Source organism: Giraffa tippelskirchi, chromosome 12, assembly GCF_054371585.1.
Source record: "Giraffa tippelskirchi isolate mGirTip1 chromosome 12, T2T-mGirTip1v1.2.pri, whole genome shotgun sequence".
Classification (NCBI taxonomy): Eukaryota; Metazoa; Chordata; class Mammalia; order Artiodactyla; family Giraffidae; genus Giraffa; species Giraffa tippelskirchi.
The window spans coordinates 86,811,911-86,835,073 of NC_137286.1; the positions used below are offsets into that span (position 1 = coordinate 86,811,911).

Here is a 23,163-nt window from a genome sequence, read left to right on the forward strand (position 1 = left end):
AAGTGCTATTCTCTCAAGTTTCCTGCATTTGTCTTTCATCGCACTTATTGAAGTTTTAAATAATGTGTTTAACGATTATTCGAGTAGTGTCTGGCTCCCCTGCTGGTGTGTGAAGTGTGAAAAAAAGAAAAAAGAGACCTGACTCTTCCTACAGTCTCCCGTCAGAGTGCCTGCTGCATAGTGGGCGCTCAGTGTTTTTCGATGAGTGAGCTGTCTGTAACTGTAAGCTCCACAGAAGTTGTTCTCATGGTGATGTATTTTTCATGACAGAAGGGTTCTGCAATCAAATAAATTTGATAAATAACCAAGTTAAACAGTTTAGCAGATTTCTGTACTGCAGGATTTCTCACAGCCTATAATCTGTCCAAGAACATGTGAATACAGTACATGAGAGGGGAAATGAGAATGTAGAGCTCTTGTATCACAGAGTGCCTTTCAAGATAAGCAAACAGTAACGATTTACCATTTAGCTTAATAAATATTCCTTTTAAAAAATATGTGTATGTATAATATCACCATTCTGTGGTCTCTTTCTAAGCCTTTTGTAAGCATTATTTCATTTACTATTTTTTTCCTTTTTTGAGGCTTTATTGTTTTCGAACAGGTTTAAGTTTATAACAAAATTGAGAGGAAGGTAACAGATATTTCTCATATACCCTGCACACACATAGCCTCCCCTGATCAACATCACTCGCCAGAATAGTATGTTTTTTTAACCAAAGATGAACCTACATTGGCACGTCATGATCACCCACAGTCCTTAGCTTACCTTTTTATTCACTCCTGGTGTTGTACATTTTATGGGTTTGGATCAATGTATAATGATGTATATGCGTTTAAGTTTCCTCCATGTCTTTGCCTGACTTGACAGATTATTTCTTTTTAGTGCTAGATAATATTCCATGGTCTGGGAGTACTACAGTTTATTTACCCATTCACCTATTAAAGGACATTTTGATTGTTTCCAAGTTTTGGCAATTATCAACAAAGTTTCTATAAATATCCACAAAATCTGGTGCCTACAACTGAATGCTATGATATGAAAATTGACAGTTGCCATGCTTAGGACTCTGTGGCTGCAGTTAACAATAATCAATTCAAGCTGGCCTCAGCAATATGATCAGAAGAAGTAGGCAAACTCACAAAGACTGCTAGCTTCCTCTCCCAGTCCAGCCCTGCCCTGATAGACAGGATTACAATTATGCTGAAACAATTCTGTAAATTTATTAAAATTACAAGAGCTCGACATTCTAATAGGATGAGACATAATAAAAAAGTAAAATATATAGAATTTTGATGCTAATAAATGCTATAGAGAAAAAGTGTATGGACCTAGAGACTATAAAGACTGTTGAGAACTCTCATCTTCCTCTACAAGAGAGAGAGAAAGTGGTTGTGATTTGGTTCCTGATTTGGTTCCTGAGGACACACTCAGAAAGAGGGAGGGATCTTCTCTTTCTTCTGATGACTGCAATCCTGAGCTAAAGCCAGGTGATCCCCAATGTGCTGGAGAAGGAAGTAGGGTTTGCTGGAAACCAACCAGAAATCGAGAATATGGTATCATACTGGTCTTATATGGAGGAAAGATAGAGATTTTATTTGTGCAAGAAAGTGCTAGGGGAAAGTAAATATAATTAAAGATCTTAATGCAATTTACCCAGTAGAAGTCTGGAAAGGAGAGATGAATCTGGAAAACTGAAGTATAGAAAATATAAGATAAAATGGCCAAAAAAAAAGCCAGAGAGAAGCAAATGAAAACTTTGAACTCACCATTTAGAAGGCAGAGACTCTCAGAGTCTTAAAAAAAATTAGTAAGATCAAGTAATGTTTTAGCTACAATAAGAGACACACTTTATTTATTTATTTTTTTAAGAGACACACTTTAAGATGATCTAGGTAGATAAAACATAAAGTGATGGGAAAAGATTAAGGCATGAGAACTAAAAGATAACAAAGATAGTGATCTGAATATTAAAAAAAAATGGATTCAAAGTTTAAACGTCATAAGCAATAAAGAAAAATGTTACATATTGAAGAAAGGAACAATAGACCAATAAAATAATGATCACAGATCAACAATAGCTCCAACAGATATAAAGCATCAATGAATAGAATCCCAGAGAGAAACAAACGTATCAACAGGTATTTTTAGAGATTTTAAACACAGCATCTCTAGAAACTGGTAGGTCATTTTGTGGGGGGAGATAAGATTATTTGAAAATTTTATTTAACAAATAGTTATTGACCACCTGTTATGTACCATTGCTTTAGATACTGGGGCTATGTACTAGTAGCGATAGTTGCTCAGTTGTATCTGACTCTTTGTGACCCCATGGACTGCAGTCCACCAGGCTTCTCTAAAGATCCCCTGGAGAAAGGGGATTCCAGTATTCTTGCCTGGAGAATTTCATGGACAGAGGGACGTGTCAGGCTACAGTCCATGGGGTACCAAAGAGTCAGAAATGACTAAGTGACTGACACTTTCACTGATGCTATCAGTTCAGTTCAGTCCCTCAGTCGTGTCCGACTCTCTGCGACCCGATGAATTGCAGCACGCCAGGCCTCCCTGTCCATCACCAACTCCCGGAGTCTACCCAAACCCATGTTCATCGAGTCGGTGATGCCATCCAACCATCTCATCCTCTGTCGTCCCCTTCTCCTCCCGCCCCCAATCCTACCCAGCATTAGGGTCTTTTCCAATGAGTCAACCCTTCGCATGAGGTGGCCAAAGTAGTGGAGCTTCAGCTTCAACATCAGACCTTCCAATGAACACCCAGGATTGATCTTTTTTAGGATGGATTGATTGGATCTCCTTGCAGTCCAAGAAACTCTCAAGAGTCTTCTCCAACACCACAGTTCAAAAGCATCAATTCTGCAGTGCTCAGCTTTCTTCACCGTCCAACTCTCACATCCATACATGACCACTGGAAAAACCATAGCCTTGACTAGACAGACTTTTGTTGGCAAAGTAATGTCTCTGCTTTTAAACATGCTATCTAGGTTGGCCATAACCTTCCTTCCAAGGAGTAAGCGTCTTTTAATTTCATGGCTGCAGTCACCATCAGCAGTGATTCTGGAGCCCAAAAAAGTAAAGTCTGACACTGTTTCCACTGTTTCCCCATCTATTTCCCATGGAGTGATGGGACCAGATGCCATGATCTTAGTTTTCTGAACGTTGAGCTTTAAGCCAACTTTTTCACTCTCCTCCTTCACCTTCATCAAGAGGCTCTTTAGTTCTTCTTCACTTTCTGCCATAAGGGTGGTGTCATCCGCATATCTGAGGTTATTGATATTTCTCCCGACAATCTTGATTCCAGCTTGTGTTTCTTCCAGCCCAGCGTTTCTCATGATGTACTCTGCATAGAAGTTAAATAAGCAGGGTGACAATATACAGCCTTGACGTACTCCTTTTCCTATTTGGAACCAGTCTGTTGTTCCATGTCCAGTTCTAACTGTTGCTTCCTGACCTGCATACAGGTTTCTCACTGGTGCTATAGCAGTGAGCAAAACAGTCAAAATCCTAACTTCCAAGTTTATAAAGACAGAAGCAAATCAGTGGTTGTCTGGGACAGGAATGGAGGAGAAATTAACTATAAACATGACAAGGAAACTTTCTGGGGTGAAGAAAATCTTCTAGATATGATGATGATTGATCCATAAATTTACCAAGTTGAACTCACATTTAAAAAATATATATATTGAAATATAGTTGATTTACAATGTTGGGTTAGTTTCAGGTATACAGGAAAGTGATTCAGTTACATACATACACACATATATATTCTATTATTATTATTTTAAATATTTACTTATTTGGCTGTGCCAGGTCTTAGTTGCTGCATTTGGGATCTAGTTCCCTGACCAGCCGCCTACACTGGGAGTGCAGAGTCTTAGCCACTGGATCACCAAGGAAATTCCTGTATTCTTTTTCTTCAGATTCTTTTCCATTCTAGGTTATTATAAGCTATTGAATATAGTTCCCCATGCTGTACAACAGGTCCTTGTTTGTTATCTACTTTTATATACAGTAGCGTGTATATTTTAATCCCAAACTCCTAATTTATTCCTCTTCCCTTTTCCTTTCAGTAAGTTTGTTTTCTATGTCTGTGAGTCTATTTCTGTTTTGTAAATAAGTTTATTTGTAGCATATTTTTAGATTCCACTTGTAAGTGGTATCATATGATATTTGTCTTTCTCTGATTTACTTAGTATGATAATCTCTAGATCCATCCATGTTGTTGCAAAGGGCATTAAAAATAACTCACACTTTAATGCAGGGAAATAGACAATAAATAATAAAGAAGGAAAATATGTACTGTGTTGATGATAATAAGTGTTGGAGAGAAAAATAAAGAGGGGAATGGGAATGGGGAGGGAGGAGGAATTGCAAGTTTGAATGGAGTGGGCAGGGAAGGCAGCTGAGAAGGAGCATTTAAATGAAGATTGGAAGCAGGGGAGTGCACCTCACAGAGGCACCTGGGGGAGGATGTTCCAAGCGGAAAAATGAGAAAACAAACAAACAGTCAAAAACCGAAGTACTAAAAACAGATGAGCTTAAGAAGTCAGAACGTAAGCAAGAGATCATACCCAAAGAAATCAGAAGAAAGAAATCAATAAAAATAAAAGCAGAGAACATGAACTTTTGGAAAACTAAAAGCTGGGTTTTTTTTTAACTGATCAAGAAAACAGTAAACAAGAAGCAACTAAATCACAAAATCAAAAAGAAAAATAACTGCAAACACAGCAGTTTTAAGTAATAATAAAATGAGTAGCTATTTGACAATCTGGATAAAAGAGATTCTTTCTGAAAGCAAAAACAAAAATGTCAAAACTGATACAAGAAGAAAAAGAAATTTGAAGAGACTAATTATAGTTAAAGAAATTGACATTGCTATCAAGGACATCCCTAATCTTACCCTCAACAAAGAGGCCTGCTCCAAATGATTCTACTGTTGAATTTGTTAAAGACTACTTTAAAAAATTATTGTTATTATTTTTAATATTTATTTATTTGGCTGGGCTGGGTCTCAACTACAACATGTGGGACCTAGTTTCTTGACCAGGCATTGAACCCGGGCTTCCTACTTGGAAGCTCAGAGTCTTAGCCACTGGATCATCAGGGAAGTCCCTACTGCTGAGTTTTGATGGTTTTCAAGGAACAGAAAATAACCATTATACAAATCATCCAGAAAATAGAAAAAGAGGGATAACCTGTTTTCCTAAGACTGATATAATTAATTTCAAACCCAGGCAGTATCAGGGCAAGAAAAGGAAACCCGAGTCCTTAGTACTTCTGACCACGGATGTGAAAAATCTTAATAAACTATTAACCATCTGAATCCAACAATATATTACAAATAAAATACACCATGACCAATCAGTGTTTATCCTAAGAATGCAAGAGAAGACAAAATTAAACTTCTACCAGTGAGTGACTGCCTGGAATATGATGAATGCTAGTAAATATTATTGGCTGTTTATTGATTACTAATATTAGATAGTGGGAGCACAAGCTAGTACAATGAGTTCAGAAAATAATTTGACATTATCTTATAAAGTTAAACATATAAGTAACTTCCACTCTAAGGACTATACCCTAAAGATTCTTAATTATATGGAATTGTAGACATATGGAAGAATATTGTTAGCAGCTTTCTTTGAAATAGCAAAAAAGGAAATTAAACTTTTTTGGTTAAACAACTTGTGTTATAATCATAATGGATTGCTATTTAGTGGTGGGATTGAGGTAAGAAAATGGAGGCTCAAGATGAAAGAGGGAAAGTAATTTAAAACACTGTAGTCTTCTCCCGCTGGAGAGAAGATTTGCACCATTAAATGAGCTTGGTGTGCTGTAATTTGCAACTGACTAGGAAAGAAATGAAAAGGCAAGGAATTGTTGTAAGGATACGGTGTTATTTCATGGACCAGTGATATGACTGGGCTGGCTTACTGAAGTAAGCAACTGAAATTAAGGTGTATGAAGCTTCCAGATCTCTTTCTCATTCTCTCATCTCTGCATCTCCATGTGAATTTGTTACACTCTTCTCTTCAAGGATTTATTTCCTCTGCATCACCTGCAGATTATCAGTGAAGGTGGCTGCTTCTCAGTTGTTAAATTTATAAGTTTGAGCTCCAGCCACCTAATGTGTATGACCTAATTCTTCCTGGATCCCAGTTACAGATTTTCAGGAAAAGAGATTCCTTTACAGGGTGTCAAGCACTAGCTGTAAAAACTGTGGATCCTATGATGCAAATACAGCTGCCAGAGGTCCACTCCTGAGGCCTGTGGATCAAGATGGCATTTCCCATAAGAAGAGATCCTTGTGAGCCGAGCCGGTATTGACTTACAAATAACCAGGGTCAGACTCAAACTGACATTCTCATACAGGTGAGAGGACAAGGAGTTTGACTCTGATGCCCAAAATCTGGGTTTTGCAAGCACAAACATTTTGCCTACACCCTCAACTAATTCATCATTTGAACTGATCCAGAGACATATTCCAGGGAGATCAGTAGGGCAGTTTCTAACATTGTCAGAAACAAGGAGGCATTAAATGAACATCCCAGGTGAGGAGGGCAGGGCCCCTGCTGTGGCCTCTGCATCAATTTCATCAGTTCAGTTCCGTTCCATACTGATTCCATGCTGGGGTCCCAAATGCAGGGGGTAAGAAAGGCAGAGTAGGTGGGGTCAGATTGTAAATTACTTTGTACGCCTGACATTGAATTTACTTTTGACTATGTAGAGAGGCCCTGAGGTTCCAGACCACAGGGGTGTCCTGTGTCTTCTACCGTTAAGGAAAATAAATTCAGAGGACTTAGCATCATCCCTGGGCTTCCCTGGTGGCTCAGTGGTAAAGAATCCACTGCGATGCAGCAGACACAGGAGATGCTGGTTTGATTCCTGAGTCTGGAAGATCCCCTGGAGGAGGGCATGGCAACCACTCCAGTGTTCTTGCCTGGAGAATCCCATGGACAAAGGAGCCTGGTGGGCTCGAGTCCATGGGGTCGCAAAGAGTTAGACATGACTAAAGTGACTGAGCCCTAGCATCATCCATAATGTTAAACAATGAAAAACAATCGTGATTCCTCATGGAAATTATTTCTTGAATTTATTCTGTTCTTCACTTGATTTATATTTATTGGCAAATATCTCTTGGATACATCTGGGATGTTGTTAAGCAATTGTTGCCCTGGGCAGTAGATAAGGCAGTTTATTCACAGAATCCTCCTCTTCACCACCTGCAGAACAGAAGGCAAAACACTGCACCTTCACCCGCTGTGTGGTTGGAGGACATTATAAATAGAACCCGTGGAGAAGGCTCATCGCATTGTGTCTCCCAGAGAAAGTCAGTTTAGTTCAGTTCAGTAGCTCAGTCATGTCTGACTCTTTGCGACCCCATGGACTGCAACATGCCAGGCTTCCCTGTCCATCACTAACTCCTGGAGCTTGCTCAAACTCATGTCCATCAATTCAGTGATGCCCTCCAACCGTCTTATCATGGTTTTCCTCATGACAGGGAAAGTCAACACTTTGCAAATCCCAGGCAGTACTATGAGTAGAAGATGCTCTGACAGTCAGGGATATGAACGAGCCACACTTTAAATGGGCCAGTATTCTTGCCTGAAGCATCCCATGGACAGGGGAGCCTGGAGGGCTACGGTCCATGGGGTCTCAAAGAGTCGGACATGACTGAGTGACTGCATAATAAAGTACTGCTTACCTTGGGGCCAACTATACCCCAATTACGTTCAGACGCTAAGGGGAGTGAAAAAGAAGAAAGAGATTTGCTAATAGGGGTCTGCTCTTACATTCAAACCACTGTCTCATGAGTGAGAGAAAACTTTTCCTCTTGCTGGTTAAAGTTACTCTGTTCTCTCCTGGTTGAAAACCATCTCTTGTGTGAAATGTGGGAAGTCCTGTTCTGAAATTTGACTTCATGTTTACTCATGAATAGCAGTTGCCCACAAAAGCGGTTCACTTTTTTTTTTTTTTAAGTCTTTTATTGAATTTGTTACAATATTGCTCCTGTTTCATGTTTTGGTTCTTTGACCAGGAGGCATGTGGGATCTTAGTTCCCCAACCAGGGATCGGACCTGCACTCCTGCATTGGGAGGTGAAATCCTAACCACTGGGCCGCCGGGGAAATCCCAAAAGCTGTTCACTTCTGAATAAATTACAAGTTTGCCTCTGGGCTCATAAACATCCTAAAGATTTATTTTATCTTGTGTCTCAAGAGAAGCAAGTGGGCCCAGACGAGCTGGCTGCTGATCGGGTGGCAGCCTGGAGGAAGGGGCAGTGTAGGGAGGGAGGGCAGGGGCCCCGTTTCTGGGCATCTCTCTGCCTGGATCCATCTCCAGATTGCCACCTAAACAGGGGCATGATGGAGTCAGCACTTTTCTAAGAGCACTTGAAAACATCCCAGTATTTACCCAGAAAACAGACCCTCTGCTCTGAAATCTCCAAGCTTTTCTGGTTATTTAAAACCTCTCCCCTTCCCCCACTTTGGGGAGGATGAAGGGGGATAGCCCACGTGGTCCCCCCTCTCCCGCAGCCCCTGCCTTCTTCCTTCTCTGCCTCACCCCTCAGAACCAAACAGGATGTGTTTTTCCTTCCCTGTCTGCCTGGAAGGGATTTCTCTCCTGTCCATTCTCTTCCTTCCTGGATTCTCTATTCCCCTTCCCCTTGGGCATGATGGCCAAGGGGCTGTAGTGAAAGAATCACAGTCGCTCATGAAGGGGCAACAGGAGGAGTGAATTGAAAACTACTACCCTTTGGTTGGGCTTCCCCGGTAGCTCAGTTGGTAAAGAATCCGCCTGCAATGCAGGAGGCCTCGGTTCGATTCCTGGGTCAGGAAGATCCCCTGGAGAAGGGAATGTCTCAGTCAATAGTCATCTCTTTCCTTGTCTGGGTCCCTTGCAGGGCAGAGTTGGGTTTGTCTTGGGGACTATTGTATCCCTAGTACTTAGCATGGTGCTGTGTAACAAATCACCTGGGATGCAGCACCCTAATATATATATTACTTATACATATTCATTAGCTCCCAGTTTCTCTGGATCGGGAGCCATGGCATAGCTGCGTCCTCTGTTCCATGTCTTGCAAAGCTCCAATCAGGCATCAGTGCTATGAGATGGTCTCACCTGTGGCTCCAAGTGCTCTTCCAGCCTCACCTGGTTGCTGGCAGGATTCATTTCCTTGCAGTTATAGAACCCATGGTGGCTGGTTCAAGGTCAGTAGGAGAACCTAACACTTTCAAGAGTTTCCTCTGATTCAGATCCACCCAGGTAATTTCCCTTTTGATTAATTTAAAATCAATTGATGGGAAAAAAAAATCCCTTAACCTTTGTCGAAAATACACAACTTCATCACAGGAATGATACCTATCATAGTCACAGATCCTGCCCACCTTCAAAGGGAGGGATTATACAAAGCCACTGGGTCGTCATCTTAGAATTTTGCCTACCCAAAATATGTGCGTTTACTTATGCACCAGATATTCTTCACCTTTTCTGTGTCTGCCCCACACTGGCTTCTTTTCCTCCCTGCCTCTTAATTTCTCCTCAACTATTTATGATCTTCTATAAGCAATACACTTTTCAACTGCCTTTGTGTTGATAGATACATTTCTATCATATGGAAACTCCGCATTACGTATTAAAGTCCCTCCTTTATAGTATAACATGCATAATACAAAAGCGATCATCCCACCACAGTTTCACAGCATGCCAGGCATAAATCCAAGGCAGAAGCTGTTGGATTGCATATTTTTATAATTCACTCTAGGCTTTAATTACAATGAAGCAATAAAAGAAAGATATATGGACTTTGATCTTGTGGCTGGTGTCTTTATCATTCACTTCATGTTGACAATTCCCATTGAAATTCAAACATTTCTCCCCTTGACTGCTGTTCTCTCAGTCTGCTGAAAGTGTTCAAAAAAAGTTACCTGCAGCCTTATGAGTATCCAGCTCATTCTTCCCCACTTACTTCTCCTGAGACACAAAACAAAATAAACCTTTAGGATATTTAAGTGCTCAGAGACAAACTTCTAATTTACTCAAAAGTGAACCACTTTTGAGAGCAGCTGCTATTCATGAGTAAACATGAAATCAAATTTCAGAGAGGAACTTTTCACTTGTCACACAAATAAACCTTTTAATTGCAACTTACATAAAGCCACACAAAATGGTAAAGGGACCTCCAGGACATAGCTAGGCCGTCCAGAGGAAACTTTTACAGTTGAAATATGAATATTTGGGGACTTTCTGACAGTCCAGTGGTTGAGATCCCACCCTTCTGCTACAGGGAGTGAGGGTTCGATCCCTGGTTGGGGAACTAAAATCCTACATGCTGTGCCACGCAGCCAAAAAATGAAATATGAACACTTGGAACCACGGAGCCTGTTCACATTACCCTCTAAACCTGCTCCCTGCAACCATTCCACCCTGTTGATTTCACTTCCAGCATCCAACTTGATTCATTAAAATGGAAAGAGGGAACAACATTTACAAAAGCATGGAGGTGTGGAAAATCCTTCATTTGTGGAAATAAAAGCAACTAACCACCTGTTGAAGTCAGGGGAAGTAGTGAGTGATGGGACTTGAAAGATCCTGGGATCATGGTCATTCATGAAGGAGTTTGTGTTCTTCCCAGAGATGCTGTGAATGTGTGCTGTCTGTGATGGTTGAATGGTGGTCCCCACCCCCCAAAGACGTGTCCACATCCTAACCCCTGGAATCTGTGAATGTTACCTTATTTGCTGTTGTAATTTAAGTGTCTTAAGATGAGATCATGCTCAGTCATCCAGGAGGGCCCTAAATTCAATGACAGGTGTGCTTTGAAGGGACAGGAGAGGAGAAGGCCACGTGAAGATGGAAACAGAGACTGGAGTGATGTGACCACAAGCCAAGGAAACCAGCAACCGTGAGAAGGCAGAAGAGGCAAGGAAGGGAGTCTCCCCCTGAACCCCAGGGGGCGGGAGGCGTGCCCTTGCCAACATCTTGATTTCGGTCACCTGGCCTCCAGACTGTGGGAGAATATATTTCTGTTGTTATCAGCCATCCAGTTCCTGGTCATTTGTGAGTGCTGCCCTAGGCAGCGTATTCACCCTTCTCCACACCCTGCTGTCCGTGGAGGTGCGCTATTCCTCCTTCAAGCTCAGCTTGGGGGTTGCCCTCTCTGTAAAGGCTCCCCTGACCAGCCCAGGTAGAGGTGGGCCTCCCTGCTCTCAGTTCCCGGGGTCCCCAGTGGCTCTCACACTTCCCCTGCTGTTTCTCCCATTGCTCCCATTGTTTCATTTTCTGGTGACACTCAGCTGTCCTCGGTCATCTCTTCCACACGGTTGCCTAAACCCTTCTGGGACCCTCTAGCTGGATTCCCAGGCCCCATTCCAGAGGTGTGACTGAAGCCTTCTGTTTAAGTGATCCCCTCACCTTCACTTGCCTACGTGGGTTTTGAAGGCATGGTAAAGCAGATTTAGAAGTGTCCTTAAAACTGTACCCAGAGCAAGCCTGCAGTTATGCTTTCTTTTTTTTCCTTTTTAAAAAAATATTTATTTTATTTAATTGATTTGGCTGTGCCAGGTCTTAGCTGTGGCACACAGCATCTTCCATTTTCGTTGCTGCATTAGGGATCTTTAGTTGCAGCATATTACAGTATGTATGATCTAGTTCCCTGACCAGGGATCAAACCCAGTCCCCTTGCATTGGGAGCTGGGAGTCCTAGCCACTAGACCTGCAGGGAAGTCCCAGATAAGATATCTTATCCTTCGGTGGCAATCTTCCTTCACCTTCTTCTACTCTTGCCTTCAGAAATTGGTCCTCATGGGCAATTTCTCTTCCCTGTGATGAAACAGCTCATGAAAACTGTACAGCTGCCTTCCTGGGACAAAGGCCAGAACTCACCAGCTCACAAAATCTCTAATCAGAGGTTAAATATCAATACCTATTTGGAAGTTCCATTGACACAGTAAAGAATGGAATTCGTGAACTCTAGGAAATGGTATATTCACTTCCAAAATCCTTTCTACTTGCCCTGCGTCTCGGTTTACCTCCAGCCCCGGCTTCTTGTCTCTGGCTTCTGGGACCTCCCTCTCAGAGTCCCCATTCCACTTGCCACCTTCAAATCCTCTCCTCTGGAATGCTGAAGATTCCATTCTGGCTCAGGGCTTATTCTGAAATGCAAGCTCAAAAAAGCCAGAAGCCCACCTTCCAGATGGGTTTCCCAGGTGGCGCTAGGGGTAAAGAATCTGCCTGTCAGTGCAGGAGATACAAGAGATGCATGTCCTGCATCCAGATCAATTGTTTGATCCCTGAGTTGGGAAGACCCCTTACAGTAGGAAATAAAGTGGCAAACCACTCCAATATTCTTGCCTGGAAAATTCCATGGATGGAGGAGCCTGGTGGACACAACTGAGCAACTGAGCACACATCCTCCCGAGGGAGTTTCTCACCGGAACATCCCAGGGAAGAATTACCTCTCACCCCAAACAGCTACTCATATGTCTCCTTCCAGCAGGCACAGCATTTTCCTTGAGAGGTCCAGTGAAAGAAATTCTCTCCATCTTCTGAAAGACATATATTAATAACTTTTATAACCAGGAAAAAATTTTACCAAAAGTTAGATAACATGTGTGAAAGCGTGTATCATACCCCTGTTGAAGTAAGTGTGAAGGTGTGCCCTGACGGTTGATAGAACCGTCAGGGCATGAGAACAGTCTTTTAGGAAGGTTGCAAGGATCTATCAGTGGTTGAAGATGCCTCCTCTTAAACCTGGACATCCTCCCCCTAAGATTCTCCCAGGAGAATCTCTCAGAAGGACATCTGGATGTACATTGAAGCTGCTGGTATAATAGCAAATACTAGAGAGAGGGTGTTTACTGATAAATAGAAAAATAGGGGACTTCTCATGATTCAGTGGCTAAGATTCCATGATCCCAATTTTAGGGGGCCAGGGATCGATCCCTGATCAGGGAACTAGATTTTGCATGCCACAACTAAGAGTTCACATGCCACAGCTAAAAACCCCGCATGCCACACCACAGACTGAAGATGCTGTGTGCATAACCAAGACCCGGAGCAGCCAAATACATAAATAAATGTTTTTAAAAATAGTTAAATTAATGTCAGTACATTCACATAAGAATGTCCTAGATGCGTATATTCTGACCTGAAAGGGTATTTCTGGTACATTGTTTAATGTCTACTCTTCACCAGTGTCAGGGCTGTGAATTCACTCACGTTGCACTCAGATCTATAAATGGAATGTTACACCACTGTATACCATAACAAACCCGATCTTATGGGGTAACAAGGGTAAAAATTTAGTCCAAAGCCTTCACCCAATCCCATGATCTCAATAAGCACTTGAGTTACTTTCTCTCTGCTGCGATAACTCTATGGTCTGGCTCTATGGGAAGGAGTATGGTTGGGGAAACTCCTAGCTCTGGTGAAAAAAGGGTCTGGCCTTCTGCTTACTCTCAGAGGGTCTCACAGAGTGTCTGCTGAGTGTGGCTTGTCGTCCATTCCTATTCCCTGGACCCTTTGCTGGTATCAAACTCTCCCCTTCCCTCCAACCTGTACCCCAACTGCTGTCAGAGTCATCTTTTTAAAAATTATTTATTTTTATTTATTTATTTGGCTGTGCTGCGTCTTAGCATACAGGATCTTCAATATTTCTTGCAGCACACAGGATCTTTAGTTGCAGCATGTGAACTCTTAGTTACGGCATGTGGGATCTAGTTCTCTGACCAGGAATTGAACTCACATCCCCTGCATTGGGAGCTCGAAGTCCTAGCTACTGGACCACCAGGGAAGTCCCCAAAGTCATCTTTTCAGGTCGCTGCTTTGTATAGCAAACCTTAACACCTCCTCATTGACCTGAGGAGAAAGACACAAAACCTGAACATCTTCTGGGTGCCCTTGGACGTGTCACACCTTCCTTCCCTTCCTGCATCACTGTGCAAGCCAGCCCCATCCCAGCCCCTCTTTCAGTTCCTTGAACACATTGGCTTTCGTGCCTGCCATCCTTCTGTATCCTCTTTCCCCTCGTGAATTCCTCTTTTTCCTCCAGTTCCTTTTCTCAGCTTCACTTTCCTTGATCTCCTTCATGTTTCGCTGGTGGTTCAGATAGTAAAGAATCTGCCTGCAGTGCAGGAGACTCAGGCTTGACCCCTGGGTTGGGAAGATCCTCTGGAGGATGGCATGGCAACCCACTCCAGTATTCTTGCCTGGAGAATCCCATGGACAGAGGAGGCTGGCGGGCTACAGTCCATAAGGTTGCAAAGAGTTGGACAAGACTGAGCGACTAATACTTTCATGTCCACAGTCCCTATGAAGCACAGTTGTAAGTTTGTGTTTATGGCACCTATCACAGTTGTAACTTCATCACAGCACTAACTTTATTTGTGACACTAAGGTGCCTGAACCATATCAGATGCTGGATTAATATTAGTTTCTCCTTCCTGATGTATAATTTAGGCTGGTGTACCTCAAGGGAAGGAGAAGGCAATGGCAACCCACTCCAGTACTCTTGCCTGGAAAATCCCATGGATGGAGGAGCCTGGTGGGCTGCAGTCCATGTCATGAAGAGTTGGACACGACTGAGCGACTTCACTTTCACTTTTCACTTTCATGCACTGGAGAAGGAAATGGCAACCCACTCCAGTGTTCTTGCCTAGAGAATCCCAGGGACGACGGAGCCTAGTGGGCTACCGTCTATGGGGTCGCACAGAGTCAGACACGACTGACGCGACTTAGCAGCAGCACCTCAAGGGAATGCCTGTTATTCTGCCTGCTATTTCCCCCTGCACACTAATAAGTTGAAGTCTGAGTTTATAAAGCAGTTGGTGAATTTTGCTTAGAATGAGTCAGCTCCCCAAAGCCCAGCTGAACAGGACATCGCACGGCTGTGTTAGGTTCCTGGGGCCACTGTGGCAAATTACAACAAACTTGGATGACCTAGAACAACGGAAATTTATTCTCTCCCAGTTGCAGAGACCAGAAGCCCAAATCAAGGTGTCTCCAGGATATGCACTCTCTGCAGACTCTGAGGGGAGGGCCTTCCTTGTTTCTTTTTAACTTCTGGTGGATCTGCCAGCAGTCCTGGGTACTCCTTGGCTTGAAGACATGGCACTACAATCTCTGCCTCCATCACTACATGGTTTTGGCTCAGGGTGCTCTTGTCCAAATTTCCTTCTTCTCTTAAGGACACCAGTCATTGGATTAAGGCCCACCCTCATCCAGAAAGACCTCACTTTAATTTGATTGATTATCTCTGCAAAGACTTTACTTCCAAATAACGTCACCTTCTGAGGTTGTGGGTGAATATGTATTTGGGGGGACACTATACAACCTAGTACAAATGTCCATAAGTCATTATTAATTATGTTTCATTTTTAGGCTTTTTAACACACTTACAAACAAAGGAGTAACGAACAAAGGATTCCTTTCTCTAGGTGATAAAGTCAGAGTATAAATCTCAAAACAAACTGAAGTCTCCTTTAAAAGTAACAGCCATAACATTTTTAAAAATAATATCCTTATTTTGCTTTAACTCTGAAAAAAAAAAAACTACTTATTTATTTATTTGGTTCTGCCAGGTCTTAGTTGCAGCATATGGGATGTAGTTCCCTGTCCAGGGATCAAACCAAGGCCCTCTACATTGGGAGCCCAGAGTCTTAGCCATGGGACCATCAGAGAAGTCCTGAAAAGTAATAACCATAGCATTTTGTTGACATGAAAGAAAGTTTGTGAAACACTGTCCAGTGGTTGCTCTCCTTTGTTGTAGCTGTCAGTCCACTCCCACTACACTCAGATCTGTAAATATAGCGTTACTCCACTTTCATTAATTTATCTGGTCTACCTAACAAGCTCACCTATTGCCCCTATGATATGAAAGAGAAAACACTGAAAGAAAAAGATTGAAAAATAAATCAAAAAAGAAAACATCCTCAGACTACAGATTTTTCTTCCTTTGAGTGAGTTGGGTTCTCATTAGCTAATTCCTTATGGCTTGAGTTTTCCCCTTGTCTGCTTTAGACCTATACAGCAAGTATATTTGTATTTGATACTTTATAGTTAATCAATGATGAGCTTTTTTTTTTTTTTACAAAACCCTGAGGCTAGGTAATTTATTTGCATTGCAAAAGAGAAGATGAAAGCATGGAGAGGTGATCTACCTGGACAGCCACATTCTGAGTCACCTGTCCGGGTCCATAGAGGTGCAGGCTCTCACTGCTGCCGTAAGAATGACCTCTGAGCCTTTGCAACCTCAGCCAGATATTTACTCTTGACACACTCCCAGGGTCAACATTAAAGACTGATATTTTCTTCTAGAGAATGGATATGTGGACACGGGTGGGAGAGGGAAAAAGGGACTGGGCTGAATTGGGAGATTGGGATTGACGTATGTACACTACCATGTGTAAAATGGGTAGTTGGTGGAAGCTTGCTGTAATCACATGGAGTTCAGCTTGGTGCTCTGTAGTGACCTAGAAGGGTGGGATGGCAGAGCCTAGAGGGAGGGGACATGTATGTGCATATAGCTGACACACGTCACTGTACAGCAGAAACTAATGCAACATGGTAAAGCCACTGTACCCCAATACACTAAAAAAAAAAAGATTGGTACTTTCTCGCCATGCTATTTCTTACCATTCAACATTATGCTCTCTAAGGAAGGAAAGAGAGTTAGAGGACGTAGCAACCAATTACAAATATCTGACTTTGGACTGAATCTTGGTATGGACAAATAAACTTTAAAGGACATTTCTGGAAATGTCCAGGAAATTATGGGGCATTATGCATCATAGGAAACTGCATGTGAACTGGGTGTTAGATAATTTTAAGGAATTATTCTTAATTCTAAGGTGCTGATGTTATCTCAGCAAGCTAGGAAAGCAAGAAATGTTTTTAAACTTTTAGCAATGCATACTCAAACAAAAAGAGAAATTATTTTTAAGCAACATTGTGAAGTTCTAAAACGTTCTAAAAATCAAGTTGCTAACATTTATGGTGAAGGGGTTGGAGAAGACCCTTTTTCTTTCTACTTGAAGGACTTCTCTGTTTGAACTCTTTGCAACATACAGGTTTATATATATGTGTGTGTGTGTGTGTGTGTATACATATATATATATATATATATATATATATATATGTATGTATGTATTTAAAACTCTTCTGTCAAAAAAACACCCAGATAAATCCAAAACTGAGTAACATTTTAAAAATAATTGTCTTTTATACTTCAAAAATGTTAAGGCTAAGACAAAGCCAGGCTGAAAAACTGTTCCAGTGAAGGGAGACTAAATTGGCTTTAGAACTGAATGCAATTTGTGAGTCGGAATTGCATCTTAGACCAGAAGAAAAGATTTTTTTTTTCTTGTTAAGAACATTATTGGAATAACAGGCAAAGCATAACATCTGTAGATTAGAGGGTAGTATTGTATCTGTGTTAAGCTCCTGATTTTGATTATTGAACTGTAGTTATGCAAGTGAATGCTTGTTCTTAGAAAATATACATAGAGGGCTCAGTTCAGTTCAGTTGCTCAGTCGTGTCTGACTCTTTGCAACCCCATGGACTGCAGCATGCCAGGCTTCCCTGTCCGTCACCAACTCCTGCAGTTTATTCAAACTCATGCCCATCGAGTTGGTGATGCCATCCAACCATCTTATCCTCTTCGTCCCCTTCTCCTCCCTCCTTCGATCTTTCCCAGCATCAGGGTCTTTTCCAGTGAGTCATTTCTTTGCATCAGGTGGCCAAACTATTGGAGCTTCAGCAACAGTCCTTTCAATGAATATTCAGGACTGATTTCCTTTAGGATTGACTGGTTGGATCTCCTTGCAGTCCAAGGGACTTTCAAGAGTCTTCTCCAACACCACAGTTCAAAAGCATCAATTCTTCAGCGCTCAGTTTTCTTTATGGTCCAACTCTCACATCCATACATGACTACTGGAAAAATCATAGCTTTGCTAGATGGACCTTTGTGGGCAAAGTAATGTCTCTGCTTTTTAATATGCTGTCTATGTTGGGCATAGCTTTTCTTCCAAGAAGCAAGCTTCTTTCAATTTCATGGCTGCAGTCACCATCTGCAGTAATTTTGTAGCCCAAGAAAATAAAGTCTGTCACTGTTTCTATTGTTTCCCCATCTATTTACCATGAAGTGATGGGACCAGTTGACATGATCTTCATTTTCTGCGTATTGAGTTTTAAGCTAACTTTTTCACTCTTCTCTTTCACTTTCATCAAGAGGCTCTTTAGTTCCTCTTTGCTTTCTGCTATAAGGGTGTCATCTGCATATCTGAGGTTATTGACATTTCCTGGCAATCTTGATTCCATCTTGTGCTTCATCCAGCCTGGCATTTCACATGAAGTACTCTGCATATAAGTGAAATAAGCAGGGTGACAATATACAGCCTTGACATACTCCTTTCCCAATTTGGAACCAGTCTGTTGTTCCGTGTCCAATTCTAACTGTTGCTTCCTGACCTGCAAACAGATTTCTCAGGAGGCAGGTAAGGTGGTCTGGTGTTCCCACCTATTGAAGAATTTTCCAGGGTTTGTTGTAATCCACACAGTCAAAGGCTTTAGCGCAGTCAATGAAGCAGAAATAGATGTTTTTCTGGAATTCTCTTGCTTTTTCTATGGTTCAACAGATGTTGGCGATTTGATCTTTGGTTCTTCTGCCTTTTCTAAAACCAGCTTGAACATCTGGAAGTTCTCAGTTCATGTACTGTTGAAGCCTATCTTGAAGAATTTTGAGCATTACTTTTCTAGTGTGTGAGATGAGCGCAATTGTGCGGTAGTTTGAACATTCTTTGACTTTGCCTTTCTTTGGGATTGGAATGAAAACTGACCTTTTCCAGTCCTGTGGCCACTGCTGAGTTTTCTAGATTTGCTGGCATATTGAGTGCAGCACTTTCACAGCATCATCTTTTAGGATTTGAAATAGCTCAGCTGGAATTCCATCACCTCCACTAGGTTTGTTCATAGTGATGCTTCCTAAGGCCCACTTGACTTCACATTCCAGGATGTCTTGCTCTAGGTGAGTGATCACACCATTGTGGTTATCTGGGTCATGAAGATCTTTTTTGTACAGTTCTTCTGTGTATTCTTGCCACCTCTTCTTAATATCTTCTGCTTCTGTTAGGTCCATACTGTTTCTGTCCTTTATTGTGCCCATCTTTGCACGAAATGTTCCCTTGGTATCTCTGATTTTCTTGGAGAGATCACTAGTCTTTCCCATTCTATTGTTTTCCTCTATTTATTTGCATTGATGACTTAGGAAGGCTTTCTTATCTCTCTTTGCTATTCTTTGGAACTCTGCATTCAGATGGATCTCTCTTTCCTTTTTTCTCCTTTGCCTTTCGCTTCTCTTCTTTTCTCAGCTATTTGTAAGGCCGCCTCAGACAACCATTTTGCCTCTTCACATTTCTTTTTGTTCGGGATGATTTTGATCACCATCACCTGTACAGTGTTACAAACCTCCATCCATAGTTCTATAGGCACTCTGTCTATCAGCTCTAATCCCTTGAATCTGTTTGTCACTTCCTCTGTATAATCATAAGGGATTTGATTTAGGTCATACCTGAATGGTCTTTATAGTCCAACTCTCACATCCATACATGACAACTGGAAAAACCATAGCTTTGACTAGATGGCCCTTTGTTGGCAAAGTAATGTCTCTGCTTTTTAATATGCTGTCTAGGTTGGTCATAGCTTTTCTTCCAAGAAGCAAACGTCTTTTAATTTCATGGCTCCATTGGCCACCTGATGTGAAGAACTGACTCATTGGAAAAGACCCTGATGCTAGGAAAGATTGAAGGCAGGAGGAGAAGGAGACAACAGAGGATGAGATGGTTGGAAGGCATCACTGACTCGATGGACATGAGTTTGGGTAAACTCTGGAAGTTGGTGATGGACAGGGAGGCTTGGCGTGCTGCAGTCCACGTGGTTGCAAAGTGTCAGACATGACTGAGCGACTGAACTGAACTGAATGGTCTAGTGGTTTTCCCTACTTTCTTCAATTTAAGTCTGAATTTGGCAATAAAGAGTTCATGATCTGAGCCATAGTCAGCTCTTGGTCTTGTTTTTGCTGACTTTATAGAGCTTCACCATCTTTGGCTCCAAAGAATATAATCAATGTGATTTTGGTGTTGACCATCTGGTGATGTCCATGTGTAGAGTCTTCTCTTGTGTTGTTGGAAGAGGGTGTTTGCTGTGACCAGTGCGTTCTCTTGGCAGAACTCTATTAGCCTTTGCCCTGCTTCATTCTGTACTCCAAGGCCAAATTTGCCTGTTACTCCAGGTATCTCTTGACTTCCTACTTTTACATTCCAGTCCTGTATGATGAAAAAGACATATTTTTTGGGTGTTAGTTCTAGATGGTCTTGTAGGTCTTCACAGAACCGTTCAACTTTAGCTTCTTTGGCATTAGTGGTATTACATACTTTAATTTTTTATTATTGTAGTACATATTTTAATTTCACTGAGGCAAAGTCAGCCAGAAAAAGAAAACAGAATATTAGCTATTCAATTGATTGTAATTTTAAGAGACATTGCAATGATTATCTCTTGCCAAGAAAAAAAACAAACCTGTAAATAGATAAGAATTAAGAACAATGTGACATAGAAAAGTTGTCTTTCTTTACCAGTCCTATTGTTTTCTTAACAACATGGAGCTCAAATCCTGCTATCTTCTTGAGGACCTCTGCCATTTCATTTGTGCATCTCATCAAAGAAGCGTTAATATATAACTGGTTTAAAGGATTCTGGGAATGAGATTTTTAGTCTCTCAGGTGTTGGGATGCAGACAGCCAGGCCAGTGGGTTCTTGGAATGAACGTGGAGAGTCAGTATCTGCAACAGTCCACAACTGTAGCTACTCAAACTCTGAGCTTTCTCATATTTAAATTTCATGAGTCAAAAGTCACATGAGTCACATGAGTCCCTGCATCTATTCTAAAGGAATTTTTCTTCTTCTAGATTAATCACATTCTCTGTTTGTTTGTTTGCCAAGCCACATGGCTTGTGAGCTCTTAGTTCTCTGACCAGGGATAAACCCAGGCCTCCGGCAATGGAACTACAGAGTCCTAACTACTGAACTGCCAGGGAATTCCATCACACTCTGTCTTTTTTTTAAAGTCTTTATTGAATTTGTTACAGTACTGTTTCTGTTTTATGTTTTTGGTTTTCTGGCCTCCAGGCATGTGGGATCTCAGCTGCCTGACCAGGGGGTTGAACCTCCTACACTGGAAGGCGAAGTCCCAACCACTGGACCATCAGGAAGTTTCCACATTCTGGCTTAATATCCTGTAACCTGTGGACTAAATTAAAATATAAAAGAACCATAACACATATAAGATAATGAGGAAGATTGGTGGGATTTCCCTAGTGGCCCAGTGATTAAAACTCTACCTTCCAGTGCAGGGCGCAGGTGCAACCCCTGGTGGGGAAACTAAGGTGCCACATGCTGCAACTAAAAAAAAAAGGTAAAAAAATAATAATAAGGAAAATTGATGAGGGGAGAAGGAGTGAGGCAGAGCCGGGGAGGAAACACCTGGTTAATACACATAAAAATAAATACCTAATGGATACAGTTAACACATACTCAAATTGGATGAATGCTTAGTGGCCAAACATTAAAACAAATTCTTTGCCAAAAGTCAGACCAAAGTTAAATGTTACCATCATAGGATGGACTTCTGGGATTTAAGAATAAACCTAAAATGCTATCAAATGTTCAAATTAGTATAAATTTTAGAGGCCTACTTACAAGTTTTTATAGAGCAGAACAATATCCTCAGTTGCTGAGTTACTTTTGTGTCACCATACTGCACATTAGGAATCTTAAATCATCACTCGCTTTCAAGTGAAGTTGGAAGAGTAGCAAGACTTCTTTCTAGCTCTGCCAACAGTTCTTGGCTGATGGGGATGTTACCACTAGAGTATAAAGCTTTCCTTCTTCTTTAATCATAATTGACTACAGTAAAGACTCATTTTCAACCCCTGATCTTGAAGATCAGTAAATCATGATGATGCACTTTCCCAGAAGCCCCTCACCCACTGAAGCCCTGTGGACTGCGTGAAAGCACTTTCTGCATATTTTTGGAGGTAGACATAAGATTAGAAGAGTGATTTGTGCTCTTCCATTTCCATTTTGGCATGATTTTTCAACTTCAAACAATCACTTAGGAAAATCTTATCCTCAAATCTTTTTATTTTAACCTTTTAAAAAATTATTTATTTATTCAGCTTTGCTAGGTCTTAGTTGTGGCATGTGGGATCCAGTTTCCCTGACCAGAGACCAAACCTGGGCCTCCTGTTTTGGGGGCCCAGAGTCTTAGCCACTGGACCACCAGGGAAGTGTCTGTCCTCAAATCTTGAAAGTAGAAATTTTTCAGGGGACAGATAACTCTTTTGACCAATGAGAACAGAACATATTTTAGAGACATCAGTTTCTCCACCCACTTTTTTCTCTTCTGGATACCTTTTCTATTCTTCTCTATACATGGATCACAAATGCTTGTCATGATCCATGCAATTTTGGAGGGTTTTTGTCTATAAAATTTTGAGATGATAGAGTTGATACTCTACTTTAAAATTAAAGTTCTGCCTCACAAATGTGAAGAAATCTCTAATATGACCTTTTAAAAAAATCCCTATAGCCTAAACTTAATTAAATAAAAAAAAAATTATAGTGTTACCAGTCAGAACCGTAGTCTTAACCATTGAACCATCTGAAAAGTCCCAGAGCCGGAATGGAATTCAGATTCAGCTGCTCACAGCTCAAAAGACCAATACTGGAGAGACATGTGTTGATTAAAAAGGAAACGCTGTTTTATTCAGGAAGCCAGCAACCTGGAAAGATGGTGGACTAATGTCCCCAAAACCATCCCCTTTGTTAGAGGACAAGGGTTTTAAAAGGAAGTTTCAGTGGTGTACAGGCAGGGTGGCTACCTGCAGACAGCACTATTAGTTCTAATAATCATCTTAAAGCTAGTTGTGCGTCGGTCTGGTTAGTGTCATCTGGATGGTTTTATGTGCAATTAATCTTCTACTCCAAAGTCAAGCTCACTCCCATTTCACTGAAGCCAGTGCCTGAAATTGCGCAAACCACAAATTCAGTACTGCTCAAGATGGAGCTGCTTTTGTCACGGCTCCAGTCTG

The 23,163-nt window shown here is 41.4% G+C and overlaps 1 protein-coding gene across 3 annotated transcripts in view; it reads left to right on the forward strand.

The window, feature by feature from the left end:
• The window catches only part of GPALPP1 (GPALPP motifs containing 1), a 127,380-nt gene that overhangs the window by 68,815 nt on the left and 35,402 nt on the right, over nt 1–23,163 (forward strand). The window contains exon 10 of one of the 3 annotated variants that reach the window (XR_014070535.1): nt 10,829–10,938. The exons of the other annotated variants lie outside the window; for them this stretch is intronic. The gene's annotated coding sequence lies outside the window, so the exon portion shown is untranslated. Of the gene's footprint in view, nt 1–10,828; nt 10,939–23,163 lie in introns of those variants that run through there. 3 annotated transcript variants of the gene reach the window in all.